This window comes from Dermacentor andersoni, chromosome 1 (assembly GCF_023375885.2).
Source record: "Dermacentor andersoni chromosome 1, qqDerAnde1_hic_scaffold, whole genome shotgun sequence".
NCBI lineage: Eukaryota > Metazoa > Arthropoda > Arachnida > Ixodida > Ixodidae > Dermacentor > Dermacentor andersoni.
Window position 1 is genome coordinate 21,746,333 of NC_092814.1, and position 27,015 is coordinate 21,773,347.

General features: G+C 48.0%; 1 long non-coding RNA gene across 2 annotated transcripts in view; it reads right to left on the reverse strand.

Annotated features, from left to right (window-relative positions):
* The window catches only part of LOC129380407 (uncharacterized), a 65,439-nt gene that overhangs the window by 34,716 nt on the left and 3,708 nt on the right, over positions 1–27,015 (reverse strand). For both annotated transcript variants that reach the window (XR_008608409.1, XR_008608410.1), the window contains exons 2-3: positions 7,584–7,659; positions 4,871–5,014 (exon numbers count right to left, since the gene is read on the reverse strand). This is a non-coding gene — a long non-coding RNA (uncharacterized lncRNA). The remainder of the gene's footprint in view (positions 1–4,870; positions 5,015–7,583; positions 7,660–27,015) is intronic.

Here is a 27,015-nt window from a genome sequence, read left to right on the forward strand (position 1 = left end):
GAATGTTAGGCATAACTTTAAGAGACAGAAACAGAGCGGTTTGGATCAGAAATCAAACGGGTATAGACGATATTTTAATAGACATTAAGAGAAAAAAATGGTGCTGGGCAGGTCATGTAATGCGCAGACTAGATAACCGTTGGACTATTAGGCTGACAGAATAGATACCAAGAGAAGGGAAGCGCAGTAGAGGACGGCAGAAGACTAGCTGGTGCGACGAAATTCGGAAATTTGCGGGTGCTAGTTGGAATGGGTTGGCGCAGGACAGGGGTAATTGGAGATCGCAGGGAGAGGCCTTCGTCCTGCAGTGGACATGAATAGGCTGATTCCGCGACAAATTCCGCGAGTCCAGAAGAATGCGAGCCAGTGAGGGATCCATCGCCAATATCTCATCCTGGACGAGCCAACTCCTGGGCGATGTGGAAGAGCATACGGAACATCTTGACCCGGAAGACGCCCCGGAAACCTCCAACGTCGACAGCAGGCTGCTCCACATGTGGCAGGCAAGATCGAGCATGCTCCGGCGTTGGCAACAGCAGAGGAAAGATACCCAAGCCCTAATGGAAAGAATCACTCGACTCGACGCAGAGATCTCCGATCACGCGACCGAGGTCACCCGGCAGCAATGGTACCAAATGGTACCGGACGTGGCACCTCCTACGCCACCTCCTGGACCCGGACACCACCAGGGCCGAAGGCAGAAGAAACATGGCCAAGTTAATCCACAGGCATGCTCAGGACCCGGGGGCGTTCCTGGCCGAGATGCAAGACAAGTACATCAGCCCGCAACTCAAGACACCGTTACCTGCGGCCTATCACGGCCGGCCGAACGCGCACATAAGACGCAGACTTTACGTTCGCTGAGGTGTCGGCCGCCGCCTTTAAGCTGCGGACGAAATCGGGGCCGGGTTCGGACCGCGTTACCAACAAGATCCTACGCAACCTGGACGGGCGCCATCCCGGAAGACTGGAAGACGTCCACGATCGTCTTTATACCAAAACCAGGCAAACCACTCAATGCGGACAACCTCAGGTCGATTTCACTCCCATCATGCGTCGGCAAACTGATGGAGCACGTGGTCCTAGACCGTCTCAATGAACACGTAGAAGATGGGGACGAGTTCCCCCACTCTATGTTTGGTTTCAGGCCACACCTGTCCTCCCAAGATGTACTCCTTCAGTTAAAAAGGCAGGTGATGCAACCCGAAAGTCCGGCGGACGCTCGCCGATTCCGGTGCCTCCTGGGCCTCGACCTGAAGAAGGCCTTCGACAATGTCGCCCATGCAGCGGTGCTCGAGGGCCTGACCCAACTGGGTGTCGGAAACCAAGCATACCAATGCGTCCGAAACTTTCTCACCGACCGGAAGTGCCGGATCAAAGTCGGCGAACATGAAACTGACATTATAGAGCTGGAGAGCCGAGGCGCGCCGAAGGGATCAGTCATCTCCCCTTTTCTCTTTAACGCGGCGATGCGCGGGCTCCCGGACCTGCTGTGCTCTATCCCCGGGCTTCACCACAGCCTCTACGCTGACGACGTGACGTTATGGGCAGCGGCGGATGATCCACAAGCTCTTCAAGAGATCATGCAACGCGGCATCGACGTCGTACAAGCTTACGTGAAGTCGAGGGGCCTGACGTGCTCACCGGAAAGTCCGAATACCTCCTGATCAAGCCCGGCAAAAGTAGCTGTCCCAGGGGATTACCACGGAGAAGGCGCTTCCTTGAACTTAAGGTCGGAGAACTTACCATCCCGGAGAACCCCAGTATCAAAATATTGGGGCTAGACTTTCAGAACACGCTGCGCTGCGGGCTCATGTTAAAGAAACTCCAGAGGGCGACCAACTACACACTACAGCTCATTCGCCGGGTGGCTAATCGGCACCACTGCATGGGCGAGGGCGATCTGCTTCGACTTGTGCAGGCATACATAACCAGCAGAACCATGTACTCGACACCATATGCCAAACTCGCAGCCACGGACTTAGCCAAATTAAACACAATGATCAGACGAAGCACAAAGGCAACCCTGGACCTTCCGGACCACGCGGCCACCGCAAGGCTAGAGGCCTTAGGCATGCACAACACGATCGAGGAGCTCTTAGACGCTCACCACACAGCCCAAGTCCGTCGTCTCTCGCTAACCCCGGCTGGCCGCACAGTCCTCCGGAAGCTCAGTCTCGAGGCTATCCCCGAGGTTAAAGACTACATGACGATTCCGCGAAAGGTCAGGGGGCATATTTATGCCCCACCTCTACCCCGCAACATGGACCCCGAGTTCCATCAGGGCCGTCGGCAGGCCCGTAGTGACGCCATTTGACGACGCTACGGCTCGCAAGATAGAGTGGTCTACACAGACGCAGCCAGACACCCTCGCGGCGACCTCATGACCGCAGTGGTAGCGGATCACAACGGAGGATTGATAGAACACACGACAATCACGGCTGGCCGAGTGGTGGAAGCGGAGAAAACCGCGATTGCCATGGCCATGCATGCGGAAGCGAATACCGTCATCAGCGACAGCAAGCAGGCCATCGGCACTTTCGACCGCGGTAGAATTTCCAAACAGGCGTACCATGTCCTCACACGACGCCCCCTGAGCGGCTTGAAAATCCTCGTGTGGACCCCCGCTCACGCGGCTGTGCCCGGTAATGCGTCGGCTCACAGTTTGGCTCGAGATCTCGCGCGCCGAGCCTCGTCCGTGGATTGTGGACGGCGTGAATGAGGAGGAGAGACACGAGGAGCCCTGTGAGACATATCATGAAATAGCCAATAGGTATCGCTTGAGGCGTCGCGCGCTCCCACCACCGGCCAAGCAACTCGATAAAACGCAAGCGGTCGCGTTTCGGCGACTTCAGACAAACACATACCTACACGCAAAGTACATTAACAAAATCACAGGGGGCAAGGAAAGCGACCAATGTATAGGCTCTGTTCAGAAACAGGAACACTCACACACATAATGCGGGAATGCACCTCGCTCCCGTTTCCTCATCCCCCGTCAGCAGCGAGACTGACTGGACACCCTGGCTCAGTTCCGGGGACGTCGACCGACAGCTTGAACTGGTGGACTGGGCGGAGAAGGCCAAGCAGGCCCAGGGGCCTTACTTGAGCCCAATCCCTCAGCCACGTCCCCCTTTACCCTTCCCCTTTCAATAAAGTTTATCGCCACCAATAGGCTGATGGTGATGATACACATCAGACAGATGAAAAGTGTGTGGCACCAGAGCCACGCTAGAACACATGCTATGGGTATGCCAGGAACTAATACAGGACAATGCGAGCGAAGCATCGATCGACTGCCTCCGCGCGCGATGGCAGGCCGCGCTGCTCAGCTCAAAACTGGAAGACCAACTCTGGGCAATACAGTGGGCCAAGGAAGCCGCTGGGAGGCAAGAACTCTTGGCCGTAACCTCGGCGGGTGCCCCAGCCCACTAACTCGCCGAACGCAAATAGTTATGATTCGAAATAAAGTTTTCTCACTCACACGTACGACGCGTACTGGAAATGGCTTAACCCCATGTGGCGTGGGGCGCGTTAAACCTCCTGCTACCATAATGGGGCAGCCAGGATGTTTCTCTCGTAGGTGGGCCAACCTGCCGAGGCATAACCGAGCCGCACAACCGCTGTAGGGGTGGGCATAGTACGAAGTGATGATAACGTCCTTGCGTTGGGGACGAACGAATACGGCCTCGACTTCTTGCCATAAAGTGCACCACCGTGAAAGATCAACGTGGGTCTGATGAAGAGCGGATCGCACATAAGCTCCAGCCTTTCCTGAAGGGGCGTCAGGCGTAGCACTCCTATACGGTCCAACATTGAAGGCGATGAGTGTGCCATAAGTCCTGAAATAGGTGGCAGGCCGTTGGTTTCTTGCAGCAGTAGAGCCCAAACACGCAACTTCCTATATCTCAAATGCTGGCGCAGCTCTCCGACCTTCTCAGCGACGCCGCGGCAGTTCCACTGTTTCTCAGCGAAGTCCCGCTGTCACGTCTTACACTTCTGTGGTATCAGCAAGGCCGGGCACCAGCACAAAGCAGCAGCCGAGCGCGGAACTGGCTGTATACGACCTTTCATGCGCAATAGATTGGAAGGCACAGGCCTGTAAATTGGCCGGCTAGGTCCCCTGACCTCTCTCCACTCGATTTTATTCTTTGAGGTTATGTGAAAGATCGTGCTTACATTAGCGCGACGCACGTCAGGTCAGTTCAAGGCAAGGACAACGGATGTCTGCCATAGAATTCCAGCGTCGGTCATCAAGAAAGCCACTAAAGGTGTGATAAAGCGGACACAGTACTGCATAGCTGCAAAAGGAGACCTATTCGAACACGTTCTCTAGGCTGATCTTCAACGGAGCTTACGAATTCATTGATAATAAGGGCGCACTGAAATTTTATTATTTTTTTTCCTGATTGCCAATTTGGCTCATTTAGAAGTGATATATTTACTTTCTTGAACGCATCGGTTTTGCCTTTTCTCTACACGTTAGTTGCTTCCTGTTCTGTTTATTCCGCTTTTTTTTTTTTTTTGACACGAACCTGTTTTTGCAGCACATATAGACTTTCATGAAAAATAAAACGCTCCCTTTAATTTGACTTTCGTCTGAAGCAAGTTTCTGGCGCGAGATATAGCTTCGCACGCACTCCTTTGATGCGGTGCGAGCAAAGCCGGGATTTTGAAACATTCTCTGCCTATTACATTGCCTTTCACATTTCGTGCGTGGTCAGAGTGGCGCTTCGGCCGCGTTATCAAGGGGCTTTTGTTATCAATGTGATCAGTCGGCCTTGAGAGATGGATAATAAGTGTGACGTAGAAAGGAGAGGAAGGAATAGCTGCGAAGCCGCGAAGCCTGCTGTTGGTGCTCCTTCCGTACCATTATCAAGGTGATGCGCTGTTTCTTTGGGTTTGCGACAGGCAATGCAGTTGCTTCGAATCAGCTTATTTGAGGGCGCTGCTTTATGATGCGGATGGGAGCGCACTCACGTGGTGTTGTTCATACTTCGTGAGGTTTTTTTGCCTGTCGGAAAAAATTGTACGCAATTAGTACGTCGCTGAAAACACCGCAGTTAGATGTCATTTTCGGGTGCCTACAAATGCCTCATTGACACTTTGAAAATTAGGACAGTGCTTTTCGAGTTAGATAATTAATTGCAATTACCTAATTAAATCTCTGAAACGAAAGAAGTACTAGCGGCTACTCCACTGTACTGGAAACAATATGCGCTAGGTTTCTTCGAGTGACGTAATTGCTCTTTTTTTAAGTCTTGGTGCACGATAGTTGGGGAACACTGTATAATTCCCTCAGTAACCAAAATGAGGCTAAGCCGGATTCAGTCGAAATCAGAATCAACAGCAGTCATGCGCAGTAGCGCTTATGCTTGGACTCACAGAAAAAAGAGACAGAGAGAGAGAGAGAGAGGGGGGGGCGCTGCAGTTTCGCCAGAAAGGAGAAAGGGGTATTAGTGATAGCCAAGTATGTGACAATTACATGAAGGAAGATTACACCACCGAAAGGACTCAGACTGTGAAATTCAACTGTCTCTTACTATGAGGTCCTGTATAGACTCATATAACGCCGACAATTCAGCGCAGTTAAAGTGCAAGAAGATATATATATATATATATATATATATATATATTGTGATGTGTGGTGCGCGACATGCTGCGGTCATCGGGACGGACAGGAGCAGACGACAAGGAGTGCACGCGCCGAGGCAAATTCCGTGCTGGAAGGAGGAAGACGACGACGCCGAAGAGCGTCCGGCACGTGAACGCGCGGCGCAAGAAAAGCAACTAAAAGAAGAAAAGCCGACCAATTAGGAAAGACCACGGGGCGTCAGGCAGCCAATCGGAGAATGCCTAATCGGCCAGAGAGAAGAGAAAGCGTGGTGCCCTGGCAGAAGGGGGAGACGCAGGGGAGACGCCGGGAGAATTCCAGGAAGCGACGCCAGGAGGAGGTCAACCACCGGACCGGGAGGTGAAGACGGGCCGTCGGGTTCCGGACCCGAGCCACCAGGACTTCACCCGACCGGGGCCTCCTGCCAGCCCGTTCCTGTGCGTCGCCCGTCTACCCGGGCGTGCCGCCAGCTGCTCAAGGCCGGTGAGCTTCTGTGCCCGTGGGCAGGACGAGACCTGTCGGGCTACGGGCCCGAGTTCTACGCCAGCTGCCCGGCCAGAACGTCGCCCCCGTCTGTCGTGCCGCCTTCTGCCCGAGGCCGGCGTTCGAGCTGGGCCCGAACTCTACGCCCAGCTGCCCGGCCAGAACGCCGCCGCCGCCGCAGTCTGCTCTTGCCACCAAGCCGCCTGCTTTACCTCTCCAAGCCAGAGCTGGCGCGCTCCGGTCGCCCGGTCAACCAACTTACACCACGACCTTTGGTGAGACCGGCGCAACTCCTTTCGTCAGCTTGTCGCCGCGTCGCCGCGTTGAGACTGTCATGTGTCCCTGCCGTCGTGGAGAGCCCGGACTCGCGCACTAGTTAACTTCATACTAGCCCCAAGTGTGTTTCTTACTGCCGTGATGTCTATTTGAGTGTCTTTTATGTTTTCTATTTTCTTTTTATTTTAAGCCTTTTTTAGTTCTATTAAAAGCTTGTGTGTGTGTGTGTGTTCGAAACCAACGGCTTTGTCCTCAAGTCAGAACCTTTGAGTGCGCGAATCTTTGTCCCCAATTGGGGCATCACATATATATATATATATATATAAAAGATGGTATATATAAAAGATAAAAGTTGGCGGTTGCATCGGTAGCGTTCCGCTCCCTCGACACAGCGGACGGCATCTTGGAGGCTCCGCACTGGCGAGTGCCGCAGGGGCACTCGCGAAGCCGCGCTCGGGCTGCAAGCCGCAGCAGGAGAGTGCAGATGCCGACTGACCTTGTGAATAGGCGCCAGTAGTGATTATAAACCGCCAAAGCGGTGCATAAACGACAGGGTTCCAGTAGCAGGGAAAAAAAATAGGGCGAAAATCCGGAGCTACGGAAAAACGCGTCCGAGCAGAACGAGCGCTGGAAACGCTCCCCGGCCCCCTGTATAGCTATTCAGTTAAGAAGCAAGATACTTAAGGAGATCATAAAGAAATATGTAAGTGAGCATATGCACTACCAGTTTTTCACGAAACCGCTATGGTGACTCGATTCCAAACACCTTGCAATGCAGCAATTAAGAGAACTCAGCCTTTATTTGACCATGTTGGATACAACCGAAACTTACATATGGCCCAAAACAGTGCAAATTCATGAGGTATAGGTTGGTTGCTGATTTTCAAAGTTGCCATCAGCAATGCATCAATGAAGAGAATAGCACCCCAAGACCAAGAAAAGCCTTGGGGAAGTATCAGTAATTCAACGAATGAGAGTACATGAGAGCCTACAGCCAAAGTAAACCTAAGCTAAGGTATATTTGGCTTCCGTGCCAAATATGGCACGGAAGCCATATTGCACCACTATAGTTAACAGCATTTCAACGAATAAACGCAGTGACCTGTGTGTTTTAGGCTTACAAAACAAATGCAGTAAAACAAAGCCGAAAAATAAGTGAACATCCAGAAAGAAACAAAGCCTATAAAACACAGTGCAAACAATCACTTACTGTCTTCAGACGACATTGCTTCTCACTTTTCCTGGTCATCGTCACTCGATATCCGCATCGTTTTCCCACTCTCGCACTAAAGAGAGTATATATAGAGCCAAACTAAATAAGCAGAATAGTGAACGTGAGCACATTAACGCATGAGAAACTATGCATGCGTGCAAAAAGAAAAGAGAGCAAAAACCACTGCAAAAGTGTAGAAATAACGTTTACAGTCATCTATGGAGAATCCGAAAGTTTGCACGATACTTCTTGTCCTTGCGACCATAAACTATTGCCAGAAGCCGCGCAATTTGTTGCTCAGCCTGGCTCAGCTTGGATTGGCTTCAACGGCAAAAATGATGGCGAGGACATCGTGTTTAGCCAAAACTAGCTGTAAAAATAAGCATTTGTGTTAGTAGCAAACTTTGGAACTAGACTGTATTACACTTTTGTTAATGATGATGTCATGTCTTACGGCCAGCGACTAATGCTCGTTCTGAGAAACTTGTATGGGTTTCCTTTGTAACTTCGTGCTATAATTCGGGTGGATGCCAATTTATCCCTTTCAAGCGACTGCTGCTTACGTTACAAAAATAAATCTCGGAGGCTATGCTTCTGTCCCTTCTGCCATTCTGCTCATGGCATGCTCTAGCATCCGTAGAGTTTGATGCAGTAATTATTGTATGAAACTCTGTGCTAGAAGCACGGTGGTGGCCAAAAGCCATTGCAGGAGCTGAAATGACGTCATAATAGCGATATTTTATGCATCCAGAATGTACCCACCACTCCGCGACGGCTTCCTCTAATAGCTAAAACAAATCTCAAAGGCCATGATCTTTGTAGTTAAATGGGCCAAAAGCGATTTCGGTAGCCCGGAACGTGTCATGGACAATCCGGCGAAATTTGCGTGTTACATCAGTGACAGGGCGACCATACGATATTTATAATTTGTACAGGAGTCATTGGCCCTCAAGGTGTGCGTAAACTCCATATGTTACCAATATATGGCCCATCAGCGTTTTTGCTTTAGTCGAGCAAATAAAAACAACGAAATGCACAGCGTCCTGGGGCGTCTACCGGCCAACACGTCCCGATAACGTCCGCAATTGTTCATCGTTGGGAGTTCTCTGAATCCTACGTACCATGGATGCCCGCGGGACGTCTTTCATAGGACGTGGGATGTCAGGATATTTTTCGCATGTCCACGGGATAATGCGCCTTGTCTGGGTTACGAAGTGGCTGCTGAAGCCAGTTCCGAGATAACCATTTATGCCCCATAGATGTCTATAGAACATCATGTTTTAGACATTGCACACATCCTATAAATATCTATATTTCTCCAAACAATATTACAAATAGATACCATGGATAATATATTGCTGTAGGGTTGAAAGGATATCGCAGCTGGACATAAGTGACCTCTAATAGATGTTCATTTTAGGGATGCAGGAGGTCAACAGAACATTTATGGATCTTTCCTATTCACGCTATATAATGAGCTGCATACCTGCAAATGGCTCAGCAGATGTAATGTCGAATACAAATGAAATGCGGAAAGCAGAGCGTGTGGCCGAAGCGTAACTGAAAGCATAGTCTGATTTAACAAAACTAACTGACTGGTGTGACGCATGGCAGATGGAAATTAGCATAGCCAAAACTAAACACGTAAAATACGATACCCGATAATACGTATATCGTAAATACGTAAACACGATAACTCGACCTACCTCTGACCAGCATACAATATGCGGTATTACTGTTTACTCAGTATCTTCACTCAAGTACTTGGGCATTCTGTTTACCTCCAGTTTAAGCTGGAATGCTCCAATTGAACACATCACCACAAAAGCACGCAAAAAACTTGGTTACCTGAAACGGCACTTACACCTTGTGAACACAGATACCAGACTTCGCGCATACAGTTCTCTTATCAGGCCCTCTTTAGAATATGCGTCCATAATTTGGCACCCCCATCACTCTAACCTCACGAACCTACTCGAATCAGTTCAAGATAAAGCTGCGCGGTTCATCTTAACTTCACACTCTCGATATCAAAGTTTGTCCCGCCTTAAAGAAATCACTTTATCTCCCTTCATTTGACATGCGCAGGAAGTTATCACTGTTGTCCTTCTTCCTTAGCCTTTAACACAGCAACATTGCGTTCGCTCGAGCCCATATTCTTCCCGCTCCCCACATCTCGACCCGCACAGACCATGTTCATAAAGTAAAACCTATATTTGTCAGGATTAACGCTTATCAAAATTCGCCTCTAGTTTTATCTATTGCCGAATGGAATTCGCTACCTTCAAACATTGTCTAGCTTACGGAATCATCATCATTTCATGCAGCACTGCTAACTTTTTTAGAGCGTACCAACCTGTCCGAACCCACATTTGCTTGAATATTTACTTAAACAGTGTTTTCTTGCGCTTGGCATTGTAAAAAATTCATTCCGTTTCATCTGATATGTATCTGTGTAGGTTGTTTACCTAAATCATCATTCGATGTATCCTTAAACTCGTGTTCTGATGGTTACTGATTGTCTACATCGCATTTTAGGTTCTTATGCGTTTTTCACGCTACCAAATATTGTATAAACTCCGTTTCTCCTCTCTTTATTTATTTATTTATTTATTTATTTATTTATTTATTTATTTTGTTTGTTTCTGCTAGATGGTTAGATCATTTTTTTTATTCCTAAGGCCTTCATATATTTGCATTGTACACATTCCACTTACGCTTGTACTTTTTCGTCGCCGTCGTCCCCTCCCCCCCCCCCCCCTATGTAATGCCCTAACGGGCTCTTATGGTAATCAAATAAATAAATAAAATAAATAGTCTGCGGCGTCGGCCAGCCATAATTGTACACATGTACACGCAGGTGTTTTCGACGCGGAGTGCGGGGCTGCTTGTCCTGCTGCGATTACGCCACCTGTATCTTCTTTGAAGCTGGTATTCTAACCCCACCCCTGCAGTGCTATTCCTACCTGCGGGCGCGGAACCCTTCCTGCCCTTTCCCTCCCCGGCAGAATCGAAACGGCTCTGATTGGTTGCGCGCGCCTACGCCGCTGGAATCCTTGCCAATGACTCACGCTCCGACGCTGGTGCAGCTGTCAACTCATCAAACCTCCCTTTCCCGCAGCTGCACTGCTCTGGGAGTAACTGGGTTTGTTCTGTTGTTTTTTGCGTGACCACGACAACGCCGCCGAAACTTTGTGCCAATACAAGCTTCGCTTGAAAAACATGAACGAAACCAGTTCTTTTTCACGCTCAAAATTTCATGAAATTTTCCATCTCTACGTGCGCCTAGGCTTCAAGACTGTCCGCATCGCATATGGCTTTCAAGATAGGGCTTGCGCGGCCACGCCATCGCAGCAGCCGCAGGAGTAGAACGCCCTCGCGCGCACAGGCACACATGAAAACATCAAACTCGATGAACGCGGACCCTCGCTGTCAAACGCTGGCGTGAGCAAGCGCGGCAGCAGCGGCGAGCGAAATTACCTTCGTGGTATCTATCGCTTCAACGCTAACTGAGCGGCGTGAACACAAAGAGAACACGCACAGAGGTATGAGCTGTCGGCGCACCTAGACTCTCCCCCCAACGCAGATCACTTTCAAGATACGGCCCGCGCAATGCGCAGTTGCTGCCGCAGTATAGTCCACTTTCCCCCCTGTGGAAAGACAGCGGCTTCCTCCACGCTTTGCTCTTTTGCGCGCGCGAGATTAAGCGACCATTGTCTGCACAACGTAGCTTGCTTTCACTGTCACATACAGCATACGGGGCGCGGGGACATTGTTGTCACGAGACGAATTAAGTCCCTTGATAATTTGAAAGTACCGCCACTCTTTGAACTTTGCCGCTGCCGCGCGACCTCCTTGCCTCCTCCTTGCCCCTTGCGCCCCCCGCCCCCCGCGGGAAGCGGTCTTGCACCTGCTTTTCTGCACGACGATTGGTCTCCCGGCCGTTGCCATTGGAAACGCGTGCATCTTGTGTTTTGCTTGTGTTCTTTTTCGTCCACGCCATTTTTCTCCTCAGCACGGCTGGCTCGGCGCGTTAGCTCGGCGTAGCGAACGTTGTACGCTGTGTTTCCTGCTCTCTGTGCTAGCCCTAGGCCGTGCTGTTGCGCATATAACTGCAACAGGAAGCCTGAAGATGGTTGTGCAGTTTTTATACCACAAGAAAAGCGTGACGGCTTGCGCATGAAGCAGTGGCTGCATACCATTGGCCGAAGGAACTTTGTTCCGACAAAGAACAGTGTTGTTCGCGAGGTGAGGCGTCTTTCTTATTGCTCGTATCAAAGCATTCCCTAACGTTCATTTTTTTTATTCTTCCGGCCTGCTCATCAGCGTTGCTGCTGCGGCAATTTGTACGTTGCCTAAAAATGGGGTTGTCCTCAGTATGCGTAATATTGTGCTGGGACTCCATCACCTCGCACGTCGCCAACTGTTGTTGATCCGGAAATGCAGTACTACAGGTTCTTCTTTCCGCTGTGAACATTTATGTGCGAAGATACAGCCTCTCGATCGTATTTTTCGCGATTTTTAGGATCCGTTGCCTGTTTTACTGAAAATTGAAATAGCGGCTTGTAGAGGATATTATTTTCAGCGTACGTCGATGTGTACGTCAGTCATACAATGAATGCAGGCCCTGAAAAAATTAGTGGCAAGTATACCCGTGATATTGCAGGGGATGAGCGCTAGCTAGTCCACATTGCGTTTTCTGAAGTTTTAAGGCGAAAGCCTTTAGATCTGTTTCAAGGTCGCATTGTGAACAGAATATATCACGTAACCCAGGAAAGCTAGAAGCGACCCAAAGCGTGTCCGGCCGTGTATAAAAAATTCATTATCAGCCAAGTTAATTAATGATTCATTAGTGATTGAATTAGGGTGGATTAGGGTTGATTAGGGTGTATTAAGGTGGATCAGGGTGTATTAAGGAGTGCTGGGTGGATGATTAGGGTGGATTAAGGTCAATTAGGGTAAGTGAAGGAGTGCTAAGACCGATTAGGATGCATTAAGATCGATTAGGGTGGATTAAGGTAAATTAGGGTTGATGAAGAAGGATTAAGACCGATTAGGATGATTAAGGGGGATTAGGGTGGATTAGGGTGGATGAAGGTGGATGAAGGTGAATTACACTACGCTTTACAAGGCTTTCGAATTCGCGTCTCTTAGGCGATACCTAAGGACACCATGAATTTATGGAATTTCCTTTGAGCTGCACTTCCACGCACGCACTAGTGGGCGACGATTATTATTTGGTATTCACACGGTTACAGGCAATGTGTAGGGAGTGTTCACATGAACGCGCACGCTTGCTGTTGATATCGACATCTAGGCGGAGGCCGGGAATCTTCACTTTAATAGCGAATGTTTTAAAACCACCTTTGTGCACTTTTGTTCAGTGGAGAAACATTTTCCATTGATTTAACACAAGCCGAAATCATTGCATCAATGCGCTTTTATTACGAAGGTTGAGCAATCAATCATGATTGTGGTCATGAGGTAGTAAGTAGAGAATATTCTGCAGGCAATCATTGTTGAGCCATTTGCACTCACTGGTATTCTTTTGCTGTGTTTGTCTGGTTCTTTTGTTTGTATCGTGAATTGAGATACTCCAGCTGCTCTGCCGTAAGAACGGAAAGGCGCTTCTTTCCGCGGACGGCCTCCCCGTACCCCGAAACTCTCTTCAAATTTACGACTTTGGTAGGGCTTACTGTGGGGGGACGTCTCGGCGGGGGAGGCGGAGCTGTGGAAAGCTGGGAGAGGGGACGGGGGCAGAACGACTAAGAGGAGCTGGTGCGCAAGCACCTTGTAACGGCCGTTCTGACAAAATCCTAAAATGTTAAAGGAAGTGCTCTTATTTGTATGACTCTAACTTGAAGAATAAACGACAGTATATGCATCAAACGGCAGTGCCTTCCTGAAGGATCATCAACAACGACAACAACGATTAAGTATAACAAGCTATTTGGTGCGGAAACCCAGGAACGGATCAAACAAGGTCATAGAGAACCATCGGCCGGACCTGACAACGATTCACTGAACGAGGATGGATATACAGAAGAAAAAAGCGTAAAGTCATCCGAGCTCAAGTGACGCGTTTCGCGAAAGAAGCGGACGAACTTCTGGGCGCCACTTCTGCGGTCAGCCTGGAAGAAGTCGGTGCTCTTGTAAAACGTCTACAGACTGCGGAGCAGCAACTAAAGGATGTAGCCGCCGAGATCTAGCCTCATCTCAGAGAAGATGACGCAGAAAATGAATTCGAAACGATTTTGCAATACAGTGAGAAAATCAGAGCTTATATGGGCAAACTAGAATATAATAAGCTGAAGTTGTGCTTTGTACTCATATCTCTTTCGTAAGTTGCCTACGGAAACCAGCATAGATCGCGAATCTTATGAGGAGCTTTTAGATCAACTAAAGGCAACGATTAAGAAAGCTACTAAAGCAGTCTCTACAGAAATCGAAGTCCCAAAAATGGACTCCAAGCTAGCTCACATTTGGGAGGGGAAGAGAGAGAAAAATTTATTTACAGAAAGGCAGAGAGGTCGGCCTGAGCTATAACTTGCTCTGGCCTGCTACTCTACACTGGGGAAGAGGGACGGGGAGGGAAAGGGCTGATCAAAGATGATGGTATAAGGAATAGATGCGTATATACAAATTCACAAAGTTGTGGCCTCTCTAAAGCCGTGCGTCCAGCCCAGTGGCTTGGAGAAAAGCTATAGCGGCTCTTGTTACCAGGGCTGCGCTGTTTGCATTAGGCCAAGGACCTAAAAGAAGCTCGTCCGATAGCGGTCTCTCATGGATCTTTCCAATGGAAGAGACAAGTTGCTGTCGTTCTTGCGCGTAGGCGGGACACACACAAAATATATGTTGAAGTGTTTCTGGCACCTCACAGCATTCACAGTTTGGGCTAGTATCACTGGCACCTATCATATGTCTATAACGGTTGGTGAATGCGACACCAAGGCGAATCCGGTGCACCATGCTCGGGTGGCTTCTTTTGAGCTTGTGAGGCATACGAAATTTCATTTCTTGGTCCCATTTGTGTAATCGCTTGTGTCGTCGATCTGGTTGGGCCCAGTGTTCTAACGTAGAGTTGCGGTTTACGCGACGAAGTAGGGCGTTTGTGTCTGTACGTGAGAACGGAATGCGTACTGGGAGGCGAAGAATTTTCTTCTAACCAGATGGAAGAGTAACAGACTTAATAGAAGACTTAGAGCCAAGATCGCCCAAGTTAATAGTGATATTGAAACCTACGCGGCTCAACTCTCACGTCAACAGTGGGACGAAGCTAAATGGTATCTATTGAAGAGCCTCCTTAATGACAAGCTCTCCAGAGGTACTACAAACCTCGCCATAAGTAAACTCGTCAATAAGCAGGTAACTATAGGGCGGTCAGCAAGATAGGTCGCAAACGGCATCGCACACATGTACCTGCCACTTAAAAATGAATATGAGAAAGAAGAAGAAATAAGCGAACCTTACTCAGGAATATCGCAACCGGACATGGACAGTGACTTCACTACAGCTGAGATAAGGCACGTACTCTTTCATTTAAATGGCAGATCGGTCCCGGGTCCGGATGGCATCACAAATAAGCTTTTGCGAAGCCTGGATGATGATGATGAGCATCATCGTCATCATCATCAGTCTCGATACGCCCACTGCAGGGCAGAGGCCTCTCCCATACTTCTCTCCCTCTCCCAACAACCCCGGTCATGTACTAAATGTGGCCATGTCGTCCCTGCAAACTTCTTAATCTCATCCGCCCACCTAACTTTCTGCCGCCCCCTGCTACGCTTCCCTTCCCTTGGAATCCAGACCGTAACCCTTAATGACCATCGGTTATCTTCCCTCCCCATTACATGTCCTGCCCATGCCCATTTCTTTTGCTTGATTTCAACTAAGATGTCATTAACTCGCGTTTGTTCCCTCACCCAATCTGCTCTTTTCTTATCCCTTAACGTTACACCCATCATTCTTCTTTCCATAGCTCGTTGCATCGCCCTCAATTTAAGTAGAACCCTTTTCGTAAGCCTCCAGGTTTCTGCCCCGTAGGTGAGTACTGGTAAGACACAGCTATTATACGCTTTTCTCTTGAGGCATAATGGCAACCTGCTGTTCATGATCTGAGAATGCCTGTCAAACGCACCCCAGCCCATTCTTATTCTTCTGATTATTTCCGTCTCATGATACGAATCCGTCGTTACTACCTGCCCTAAGTAAATGTATTCCCTTACCACTTCCAGTGCCTCGCTACCTAATGTAAATTTCTGTTCTCTTACGAGACTGTTAAACATTACTTTAGTTTTCTGCAGATTTATTTTCAGACCCACTCTTCTGCTTTGCCTCTCCAGGTCAGTGAGCATGGATAGCAATTGGTCCCCTGAGTTACTAAGCAAGGCAATATCATCAGCGAATCGCAAGTTGCTAAGGTATTCTCCATTAACTTTTATCCCCAATTCTTCCCAATCCAGGTCTCTGAATACCTCCTGTAAGCACGCTGTGAATAGCATTGGAGAGATCGTATCTCCCTGCCTGACGCCTTTCTTTATTGGGATTTTGTTGCTTTCTTTATGGAGGACTACGGTGGCTGTGGAGCCGCTATAGATATCTTTCAGTATTTTTACATACGGCTCGTCTACACCCCGATACCGTAATGCCTCCATGACTGCTGAGGTTTCGACTGAATCAAAGGCTTTCTCGTAATCAATGAAAGCTATACATAAGGATTGGTTATATTGGGTTATAAAGGTTGGTTAATGATGATGATACCATAGACATAATAACGGCCAAAATTGACAGTCACTGGAGAGCCGGCATGGTCCCATCGGAATGGAGGGAGGCCAAGGTGACGTTTATACCGAAACCCGGCAAACCACTAACAAATGATAACCTCAGGCCCATACCACTCACATCCTCTATTAGCAAGGTAGCCGAACATGGTATCCATAACAGGATAGTAGAACACATAGAAAACCAAGAGGTTTTCAGGCACAACCCCATAGGTTTTCGAAAGGCATTATCCACACAGGATGCCATGCTCATGATCAAACGTGCTATTATTGACGACCCTAGCAGGGACGTAAAGGGCCTCCTGGGTCTGGATCTTATCAAAGTATTTGATACGGTGGCACATAAACGTATCTTGCATGAAATCTCAACCTTGAACCTGGGAAGCAACTTTTACAATTCTGTGAGGTCCTTTCTAGCTAATCGGACAACTCGGGTCAAACTGGAGATAGTCACAGGCGGTCCATGCAATTTAGGCGACAGCGGCACACCACAAGGTTCGGTATTATCCCCACTCCTCTTTAACATTGCCATGCACAGGCTCTCGGAGGAATTGTCCAAAATACCGAGCTTGGGGAACGTCATATACACTGACGATATCACAGTGTGGGTCCCCAGGGGGTCACTCGCAGCACTAGAGCAGACAGTACAGGCAGCCGTAGACACCACAAAACCCTTCCTTAAGGGCACCGGATTCAGGCTATCACCTAGTAAATCTGAGCTGCTGCTCTTTAGACTGGGGAGACAGGGTGTTAGGAACCTTGCGCCTTTAGAAACTCTGCCAATTAAAATCACAGACAATACAGGATGGCTCATACCCCAAGTAGACACAATTAAAATTCTGGGTCTTCTCATTGACGCAAGGAGCTGTAATGCTATGGCCCTAAACCGTCTCACAGGGCAGGCCAACAGTAGTTTAAGGCTCCTGGGCAGGATCTCAAATCGAAATGCAGGCCTCAAGGAGGACAATCTCATCAAAGCATATCAGGCATTCTTCATAAGTCATGTCACGTACATTGCATCATACCTGAACTGGGGGAAAGGAGAGAAGGCTAAGCTAAACACACTCATATCCAGCTTTTCTGGACACGTACCAACTAGCGCCCCAAGCGGCCCCAGCACGAAGCTAGCGCGTTTTCAATGGAAAGAGCGGGTTGTTCGCGAATAACAAAAGCTGCAGGTCGATTATTGAAAAAGGCAGGTGACAGACTTGTTCTGGTAGACAATCCACACGAACCGAATACAGTGATCACGCTAAGGCACGTAAGCGTTTTGTTCCCACAGCGGTTAAAGATTTAGCAATGGAAGCCTATGGAAACGACAAAAATTTGTACTCGATTTTCTAGGCAAGAACGACGCCTGTGATAAAACTACGGCGTCTATCGTAATACCCAGTGCAGCGTATGTAGTCCGGAGACTCAGCTTTAGATTGATGCCTATCTTGACTCTCTACACATGGCGGAACACTGTTCCCAAACGCGATTTTTGACACACAGTCGTGCAAGTTCATGTGGTATCTATAAATAACCGAGCGTATCACTCGCGGCAACGTGGGAAACCGTGGCTGAATCGTTTAACCGCTAGCACCTATCGTTCCACGTCATGCTAGCAGCGGTTCGATGCCGTGATACCATTTTTTTAACGCCGCCTAGGACTGAGTTCGGCAGTCTTCCACCAGATGGCCGAAGCACAAAACTCACGATTTGGTTCCAGTTTTGCTTTCTTCAGGAGGGCTCTTCAAATACTATATTTTCTATTTTTACTTCCTAAAACGTAGGAATGGGTTGCGTATTTGTTAAGTTTTTGCTTTTATGCTCATATTTTATTCCTTGGACAACATGACAACAAGCATGCGCATGTCATTGCGTTACGTTTAAAAAATATATTCTATCGTGCCTTGTAGTATGGACACACTCAAGAATTCTGGACATTGCACCTTGACCATTCTGTGTGTAATTCACATGCGTAACCGAATGGGCAAATTTTTAAACAATTTGATTATAATAGCCAAGTATCAACAAGTTGTAACTGTCTGTGCCAAGAGGGTAGTCTTTTGTAACAACATATGCATTTATGGCACTTAGTCGGATCATTGGGGGTGCGTTAAAGCAGTGTTTTGCTCGGGGATGGGCGTTTATGTCGCACGACAGAAGCAAATGGTTTTGTACCCTATGGGCAGAGGGCACATTGACTGGAAGAAGGGCCAAATTGAAACCGTAAAGCCATTTATGACAGCTGCAGTTCGAACGGTGATTGTAGAACGAGTGCCATTCAGTCTGTTTGCACGCGCATGTTTTTACGAGGCAGCAGGGAAGGAAAGGGAGTGTATATGCGTGTACATGCCTTGAGCGTGCGTGCTTGTGTACTTGCATTTGCGTGTGCGCGCGTGTTTGTGTCACCATATTTGAATCTGCGTGCGCACGAGTGCGTGTATGCGCGTGCGACATACGCGCGTTTGTGTGTGCGTGCAGTTCCGTTTGCCTGCGTGCGTACATTTTTGTGCGTGTGTGCACGCGTGGACGCGTAAAAATGTGAATACGGACAAATATGTGTCGTATCTCTCTCTCTCACTCTCTCTCTCTCTCTCTCTCTCTCTCTCTCTGTGCGTGCGTGCGTGCGCATGCGTGCGTGTGCGTGCGCGTGCGTGCGTGCGCGTGCGTGCGTGCGTGCGTGCACGTGCGTGTGTGTGTGTGTGTGTGTGCGCGTACGCGCGCGCGCGCGCGCGCGCGCGTGTGTGTGTGTGTGTGTGTGTGTGTGTGTGTGTGTGTGTGTGTGTGTGTGTGTGTGTGTGTGTGTGTGTGTGTGTGTGTGTGTGTGTGTGTGTGCGTGCGTGCGTGCGTGCGTGCGTGCGTGCGTGCGTGCGCGCGCGCGCGCGCGTACGAGCACTTCCCCGCTTACGCCTACTCTCCGGGTTCAATGGGATATAGAGTTTATTTAAACCCGCATTTCAATCTACGAGACAAGAACAAATTTATATAGAACAAACATTTATAGCACTATCTCTTTCACAAAGCGAACTCAAGACGAAAAAAAAACAAGAAAGACGCCTGAGCCGTCAATGTCGCCGCCTCAGATTTCGTCACGATGGCGCCGTCACCATCGGCACAGCTCCGTGAGCCGCTACCGGCAGCTCGCTGTCTTCAAGCCAGCGACGCGCTAAACCTGCACCATCATTGCGTCATGCGTCGCTTCTACGTCCAAGCAAGCTTCCGGCGGCACACGTTCGCTGGTATATTGATATTAAATCTGTGAACTGCTTGCCTTCGAATAAACAGCGTTAAGAGGAAGCATTAGCTCCGGTGCTCCTATCTAAATTCTTGTAAAAGGATAATTCGTTTTTCTGGGCAACCACAGCACCAAATTTGGCGAAGTTTGTTGCATTTAAAAGAACGAGTTAAAATCTAGTGACTGTTGATTTCGAATTTTCGATCTAGGTCGTGAATTTTTTATTAAAGGTGACAAATATGGGAAATTTTCAGAAAACGAAACTATCAAATTTTACAACGCGGTAACTCAGCAAAGAAAAATGATGTAACAAATATGTGAATTGCATCTAATAGCACATCTAAAGCGGACAAAATTGATACGTTAGATGAATCACAATAATTTAGTAATATGTAAATACAGCTTTTGCGGAACCCTTGTACACAACGTAAGAAATTCACGTAACATGTCAAATGACGTATCAAATTTCTCCGCTTCCAATGATCTGAAAATTGAGGCCATAAATCGAAATTCCGCTTCCAACAGTCACTAGAATTTAACTTTCTCTCTCAAATGCGACAAATTTGATTAAAATCGGTCAGGGGTTATCTCAGAAAAACGTTTTTGCGCTGTACAGGTATTTAAATATGCCGCGTCGCAGTTGGACCCGAGCTAAAGCTTCCTCTTAATCAAAATCGAAAGCGGACCAGGAACACGCTTACGGAGCCACATTAATGACATCACAATTTTTTTTACAGACTTTCTTTTTCTGCGTCAGTTACGTTTTCCGAGACCGCTTAATTGGAAAAATTTGTTCGCATAGCTCTTACAGAAGCATGTTTAATCAAAATGTCTTCGCTCGGCTAGATAATCTCGAGGACGGGCTCCAAACTACTCATTTTCTTTAACCATTTAAGTTCAATACTTGTATATATAACGTAGCTTCGTTAATTACGTACAACGTCTCAACTTATCCGTATCTAGAGGTTACCAATATGAACACTCAAATGATAAAATGATCTCACCAAGACTTATATTGGTTAGTATTTTTATTGGGTGCAGTTAAATACAGCCGGCATATTGATAGTGCGGTAGGCTTCCTATGAAGCGTGAAAGCATGGACAGGTTTTCTTGGCGCAAATCAAGTTCATGAGCTTGAACGCACGTGCCAAGCCGTACACTTCTGCCTCTGCAATGGATTCTTCTACATTATACAAGAAGCACCTCAGCGCTACGGTACATCACAGAAGGTGTGCGAGAACAATATGTGCGCTCCAGATTACATTTCTGAGCGTTGCTGGCATCAGGCACGATTTCCTGGTGTTATTGGAGACTTTTAGCAGCGCCAAGTTACCGTAAGCGCGGAAATACCGTACCGGCCGAAGACTGCGCATGCGCGTACTTTACCGTACGGCATACTAGGCGGTAAGGAGTCGGTAAGGCTCGGCTTGCACCGTGTTTTGCGAGCCGAGCCGCACCAAGCCAACACAGTGAGAACTGGCGTCGGCCACAGAGTCCACGCCGTGCATGGCAACGTCTCGCGTGCTTTTTTTACCATGATAGGACTACGGTAAGAGTTCACTTTAAATCACCTTCTGCGGATCGACGAAGCGGCAACAAGTAAACAGTGGCATAAAAAAACAGGTTGGGTGGCGCCATCTAGTGATGCAAAGTTTACTTAGAATGGACACAGAGTTTTTTTTTTTTTTTTTTTTGCAGTAACTAACTATATTCTAGTTATCTGCTGGTGTAAAGTGTCAGCAGCGGTGTAATTTACAAGAAACAAACCCTTTTTTATGTATCCATTAGATAAGAACGCGTATGTAACAAAAGGTTTCACGTGTTGCATGACGAAGTGTCACAAGATGTCGCTACCGCCCTTGTGACTGGCGTCTACGTTTGCGGTAGCCGGGCATTTCTGTAAAGAACAATGCGTGTATGGACAAGCTAAAGCTTTCTGGTATACGTCGAAATGAATATTTCGCGCTCAGCGCATAGTTATTGTATTCTGAAAAGCCCCGATGTTAGCCGCTATCATCATTATCATATCACCGTACGCATCGAGCGGCACACGCAGCTAAATCGTCTTCGGTCATCGCGGTAAGTTAGTACGGAACGGTAATACCGTACCGTATACCGCACTTACCGTACCGTAAAACGGCACTGCTAAAACTCTCTATTAAGAATAAAAAATTAACTGTGGTTTAGCCCTGGTTAAACCTGGTTGAATTGCGAAGGCAAAGTTTCCTGGGCACGTTGCAACTTCTTTCTCTCATTCTTCCTAGCTTGCTTAGCTTTCGCCTTAGAATTTAACTGTTCCGAAGCAGTAGAGCAACTAGATTCAGATATAGACTCTTCGTCGGTAACTTCCATGGCGAGACTGATCAACCAACGCGTCACGCACCGCTATATTGGCGGCGAGGAGTTACGGAGTCGCCATCTATCGGAAGCACCTCGCTGGCGTAGTATGAGGGATCACGCGGCGCGCTCCTCATAGGTTTTGTTGTCAGCGCTCAATGAAAACACCACGCACGAGCTCTCCCGGACATTTCTGTAAGTACTTTCGAAACGAGAGAAGTTTTTTACTGTCTAAATAATAATCTTGGGCTAACTGAAAGCACAGAATCGTTTACAGACGCTATCTCGTTACCGAATACGTACAGTGAACGCCACAGCGCGCGGTCGCCGCGATGGAGTCTCGCGAACCGGCTTCCTGCTTTAAAGGTAGGCAAACGCTGAGAGCAAACTATGTGAAATATGTTTTTATAGTGTTTGTATAACTAAATGGAGCGTAATAGAATGAAGCCTCAAAGCAGCGATCGCACAGATTCGCAGCGACCAACTGCGCGTCTGCATGCTTGTCCGCGCACTGTTTCGCTTTCGCCGCGTGCGCGTTTTCGCACCGTGCCATGAGCTTTAGGCCGCAGAATATGACCATATGACAGTATACAAGCAACCGTTGTAGCGTGGGCGCTATCAGAGCTGTTCAAAAATAATTTCATTGTAGGGACTTCGACGCCTACAGGGACTGTAGCTCGTTGGGGACATAGCTCGTTGCGTCGTCCTCAATTAAAGTAGAACCATTTTCGTAAGCCTCCAGGTTTCTGCCCCGTAGGTGAGTACTGGTAAGACACAGCTGTTATACACTTTTCTCTTGAGGGATAATGGCAACCTGCTGTTCATGATCTGAGAATGCCTGCCAAACGCACCCCAACCCATTCTTATTCTTCTGATTATTTCAGTCTCATGATCCGGATCCGCGGTCACTATCTGCCCTAAGTAGATGTATTTCTTTACCACTTCCAGTGCCTCGCTACCCATTGTAAACTGCTGTTCTCTTCCGAGACTGTTAAACATTACTTTAGTTTTCTGCAGAAAAATTTTTAGACCCACCCTTCTGGGCTTTGCCTGTCCAGGTGAGTGAGCATGCATTGCAATTGGTCCCCTGAGTTACTAAGCAAGGCAATATCATCAGCGAATCGCAAGTTACTAAAGTATTCTCCCTTAACTCTTATCCCCAATTCTTCCCAATCCAGGTCTCTGAATACCTCCTGTAAACACGCTGTGAATAGCATTGGAGAGATCGTATCTCCCTGCCTGACGCCCTTCTTTATTGGGATTTTGTTGCTTTCCTTATGGAGGACTACGGTGGCTGTGGAGCCGCTATAGATATATTTCAGCCTTTTTACAAATACTGCTTGCGAATAGGGGCATCTTAAGATCGAGAGCACTACGGCGCTTGTTGATTTTGCTCAGGATGACGTCAGCGTTTCATTCAGCGTTTATTTCTGAGAAAATTAGTTGTAGTTACGTTTAATTTCATCAGAATGGCGGCGTAATCAGGCAAAAATTGAAAGCATTTTGTTAGAGGGTGCCTTAGTACTCCGTGGAGATTACGTACGACAATGATAGCAAGAATACAACATTATTAGATAATATATAATTCGAAAACAAGTTCACTTATTAATGCAGTGTAGTAGAAAGGAAGTACCTCCACAGTATAGCTGTGGATGGCGCAAATAATGAACAGGCTAAAAAGAACTGTCTTGTAGGTCTGTAGTAAACTGGATAGACCGCTCGCGCCTTGACAACAAGATAAGGTCGATCCCGAAGGCAGAAAGTCTAGTTAGCAATTAAGTCGGCCAGTTGGCTCTCGCCGCTTAGAAATCCCGCAAAGGACGCGTTGACGCCACGATGACACGTCTCTGGACGCCTACAAATAAAGACGACTTTTTGAAAGTGAAGCTTTCTTTGCTTCTTCCTTCGACTTTTCCACTGGTGCTGTTGCTGTCTCGCACGCCGTGTCGAAAGGAGGTTCAGAGCGTGCATGTACATAGAAGGAGCGGGGAAAAGAGTAAAGGTGGTGCAAGAAACTCGTTTGGACCTTTCCATCGCGTCACCTGTGCACAGTGCCCTCTGGGGCTCCCTGGGCGACATCACATTAACCTCTTGACAGCTGTAATTATCCGTGACCCCCCACAAAAAGCACTGCAGAAACTGCAGCGCTTACCCTTATCCTAACATGCAAGTCCTGAAGAGAGGTAGGCATAATGGTAGAGAGGGGGCAGGGAATAGAGGCGGATACTGGGTAGAACCGGGGTATTCGCAAAACGAGTGAATAACACCCTTGCCATTCTTCGCTCGCAGTTCTCATACAGGGGGGAAGAACGGGACAGGGAAAAGACGACGTGAGAAGATAACGAATCTCTACTACAATAGACACGACAGCGGTTGCGGGCAAACTGAAGGCACGGTACTGTACGTTTCTGCTATTTCTAAAAAAATAAACACCATGCAAATTTGTCAAGTGGACAATTGACGCAGGTCGTGCAGACGCAAAGCCGCAATTAATTACCGTGGGGTATAGGTGGCACTACTGAAGTTGTCGCACGTCAAATCAACACTTCTGTGCCCACCGCGGTAGCTTGATGGCTGTGGCATTGCTCGAGGTAGCGGGTTCGATCCCTGCGGCGGGAGCCGAATTGCTACGGGAGCAAAATGCAAAAACGGCCGTGCACTTTGACATCGGAGCACGTTAAAGAACACTAGGGTATCAAAGTCAATCCGGAATACGCCACTACGGCGTGCCTCATAATCCGATAGTGGTTTTGCAAGTAGAGCCCCATAATTCTGCCAACACGTCCAACCAACATGTCACTGCTTCACATGCGCCATGTGAAGCAGTGACAATGCTCAACCCTCTCATAGGTCAGAAAGAATGGCGCACAACAACGCCTCAAGTAAACACAGCTCGCTGTATGTTGTGTACTACGCCCACAAAGAGCAGTAGTGCGCGCAAGATGACATTTGCCATCAACTCACTGCTCTCGTGTTGCACTATACGCTGAAGAAACCATACATTCGCAGTGAGCATTACCGCTAATTAACGTCAGTCAAAACAAACAACACAGAAAGCTTCGCTTACATCGATTCACACAGTGCGTGGGATCCGCATAATTTTTTAGACTATGAATTTATATGCGTAAGAATGGTGTTCATTAATGCAATATTTGCATTCGTAGTGATCAAAAGCGGCTGTCATCTCCACGGTAGAATTGATTTAAACGGCTTCAATCCCATGGCCAGTATATCATTGCCAACTTCCGTGGGATTGTGGTCGTCAAAATGGGATACAAGCGACAGGGAAATTAGGAGGTTGATGAACAGCAAGAAGGCAGAAGCTTGTAAAAGACCTCAGGGAAATAAATTGACTTTTTGAGCAGCGTGATCAGGGGGCCGTGCTATGGTTTCAACGTCTATTAAAAATCCTCCAAAATATGAAGAGGCCGACAAAAATGCAGGAATTTTGGGAAAGGTGGAACCGCTGGAAATCTCAGGACAGCATTAACCTAAATATAAAGATGACCTAAAAATAAGAAACCATAACGTTGACATGGTGGTCAAGTTTCGGCACAAAGAAATTGGCTGTTGAAGCAGTTCAGCTGAAACGCGATGGTGCGAAATAAGGCGAGAATGTCGGCAAGTGTGGAAGAGAAGTCAAGTACGTAGGTCCTGTGGCCGACGCCAGCGCCTGGCAGCTGTCGGGCGACTGCACGTATAAGCGAGTTGCCTGGTCATCAGTCGTTACAGGGTGATTCGGGTCTGAAACATTGGGCTCGGACTCCATCACATGAAAAACAGTGCACTCTACGGTGTGATTCTTCGATGGCTGGTACTGATTCTCGCGTAATGAGGATGGGAACAAATTGTCTCACGTGCCGACTATCACCTTCCTCGAACTGTCAACATTCCTTCCCTTCCGTAGTTGCTTAGCTTTTATTGGGTTCGGCTGCTAATCACGCGGTCGCGGGATTGAATCCTAGCCACGGCAGTCGTATTTCGAAGGGTGTGAAATGCAAAAACACCCGTGTACTTAGGGTTAGGCGCACGTTAAAGAATCCCAAGTGGTCCAAATTATTCCGGAATCCCCCACTACGGCGTGCCTCATAATGAGATCGTAGTTTTGGCACGTAAAACCCCATAATGTATTATGTAATATTCGGTAAGGATGTCCTTGGCAGTCTCACAACTCTTGAATACAAGCGTCAGGAGTTGTGAGCGAGGTCTTTGAGTATGCGGGTAGCCTTTCTGGTGTTCGATACCTGCTAGTCTACACTGCGACTATATTATAAAGGGGGAACGGCCACATGGTAGGCAAGATGGAGAACTGACAAATTCCGCATATATTACTGCACAGTAAATTTAAATAGCGGTCTTCCTTCACGCACGTCGATAATCATGACAGGAGACTACTTTGGGAACTAATGCAAGTACTGTATAGACCGTTTTTTCGTAGGCGCCGCCATATTGTGAACGCAGTGGCGCCGCCTAGCAGCGCCATACTGGCTTGGGTGAAAGCGGTCTTTTGCATGGCAGGTATACGCTCGGCGGTAGGTTCTGGCGTTTGTTTTCGCGGTCGTGCGGTCTGTTTAGTATGACGTGCGTCTTCTACGTGGTAAACGGTTCTGTGAGACGTGCTGAAGTGGTTTAATGCGTCATGGCCGGAATTTCTGCTGGCGTTGAGGTGGACGGAACACGCAGCGCGATGTGTCCTCGCATATTTGAGCCTACAATCAGCCTCGGAGATCAATTGTGTATTTCTAAATGTTCCAATCACTAATGTGACCTTATTGCAGTATTATCCTCTATTTATAAGCTGCGGTTTAGGAGCCATGAAACATACGCGACGATCGTAACAGCGTGGGTACTGTTCTGCTACGATAGGAGCTGTGCTGTTTGACAAGCGTTCAAACTGTTCACTGCAGGTTACATTGCGTGACTACTTGGTTGGATGGACGAGGTTTCCACCCATGAATAAAATAGTTTCGGCTAGTAATAGCAGCATACCTTACAGTCTGAATTGAAATGAAATTATGGGGTTTTACGTGCCAAAACCACTTTCTGATTATGAGGCACGTCGTAGTGGAGGACTCCGGAAATTTCGACC